Source organism: Mandrillus leucophaeus, unplaced genomic scaffold (assembly GCF_000951045.1).
Source record: "Mandrillus leucophaeus isolate KB7577 unplaced genomic scaffold, Mleu.le_1.0 Scaffold361, whole genome shotgun sequence".
NCBI lineage: Eukaryota > Metazoa > Chordata > Mammalia > Primates > Cercopithecidae > Mandrillus > Mandrillus leucophaeus.
This window is the reverse complement of record NW_012103821.1, coordinates 369,803-371,992: the sequence shown is the minus strand read 5'-3', so window position 1 is coordinate 371,992 and position 2,190 is coordinate 369,803.

Below are 2,190 nucleotides of genomic sequence, written 5' to 3'. Positions count from 1 at the left end.
GTAATGGCAAAGGGATCAATGAAATAAGAAGAGCTGACTATCCTAAATATAATGCACCCAATACAGGAGCACCCAGATTCATAAAGCAAGTTCTTAGAGACCAACAATGAGACTTAAACTCCCACATAATAATAGTGGGAGACTTTAACACTCTATTGTCAATATTAGACAGGTAATGACACAGAAAATTAACAAGGATATTCAGGACTTGAACTTAGCTGTGGACCAAGCAGACCTAACAGACATCTACAGAATTTTCCACTCCAAATCAACAGAATATATTTTCTTCTGAGCACCACATAGCCTTTATTCTAAAATCACCTCTATGAAAATAAACTAGAAAATCTAGAAGTAATGGATAAATTCCTGGACACATGCACACTCACGAGACTAAACCAGGAACAAGTCAAATCCCTGAGTAAACCAATAACAAGTTCTAAAACAGGGGCAGTAATTATTAAAATATCAACTAAAAAAATCCCAGTACAAGATGGATTCATAGGTGAATTCTACTGGCAGTACAAAGAGGAGCTGGTACCATTCCTTCTGAAATTATTCCGAACGATAGAAAAAGAGGGACTTCTCCCTAACTCATTTTATGAGGCCAGCATCATCCTGATACCAAAACCTGGCAAACCTACAATAAAAAAAGAAAATTTCAGGCCAGTATCCCTGATGAACATCTATACATAAATCCTCAATAAAATACTGGAAAACCGAATCAAGCAGCACATTAAAAAGCTTATCTACCACGATCAAGTTGGCTTCATCCCTGGGATGCAAGGTTGGTTCAATATATGCAAATCAATAAATGTAATCCATCACATAAACAGAAACAATGACCAAATGCACATGATTGTTTCAACAGATGCAGAAAAGGCCTTCAACAAAATTTAACACCTTTCATGCTAACAACACTCAATAAGCTATATACTGATGGAACTTATCTCAAAATAATAAGAACTTTTTATGACAAACCCACAGCCAATATCATACTGAATGAGCAAGAGCTGGAACTGTTCCCTTTGAAAACCAGCACAAGACAAGGATGCCTTCTCTCACCACTCCTATTCAACATAGTTCTGGCCAGGGCAATCAGGCAAGAGAAAGAAATAAAGGGTATTCAAATAGGAAGATAGAAAGTCAAATTATCTCTGCTTGTAAATGGTAAGATTGTATATTTGGAAAACCCCATTAACTCAGCACAAAATCTCCTTACGCTGATAAGCAACTTCAGCAAACTCTCAGGATACAAAATCAATGTGCAAAAATCACAAGCATTCCTATACACCAATAATAGACAAACAGAGAGGCAAATCATGAACAAAGTCCCATTCACAATTGCTACAAAGGGAATAAAATACTTAGGGATAAAACTTACAAGGGATGTGAAGCACCTCTTCAAGGAGTATTACAAACCACTGCTCAAAATAATAAGAGAGGACACAAACAAATGGAAAAACATTCCATGCTCATGGATAGAAATAATCCATATCATGAAAATGGTCATACTTCCCAAAGTAATTTATAGATTCAATGCTATTCCCATCAAACTACCATTGACTTTCTTCACAGAATTAGACAAAACTACTTTTAACTTCATATGGAACCAAAAAATGCCCATATAGCCAAGACAATACTAAGCAAAAAGAACAAAGCTGGAGGCATCACGCTACCTGACTTCAAACTATACTACAAGACTACAGTAACCAAAACAGCATGGTGCTGGTACCCAAACAGATACATAGACCAATGGAGTGGAACAGAGGCCTCAGAAATAACACCACACATCTACAACCATCTGATCTTTGATACACCTGACAAAAAACAAGCAATGAGGAAAGGATTCCCTATTTAATAAATGGTGTTGGGAAAACTGGCTGGCTATATGCGGAAAACTGAAGGGGACCCCTTCCTTACACCTTATATAAAAATTAACTCAAGATGGATTAAAGATTTAAATGTAAGACCTAAAGTCATAAAAACACTAGAAGAAAACCCAGGCAATATGATTCAGAACATAGCCATGGGCAAAGACTTCATGACTAAAACACCAAAAACAATTGCAACAAAAGCCCTAATTGATAAATGGGATATAATTAAACTAAAGAGCTTCTGCACAGCAAAAGAAAGAATCATCAGAGTGAACAGGCAACCTACAGAATGAGAGAAAATTTTGCAATCTATCCA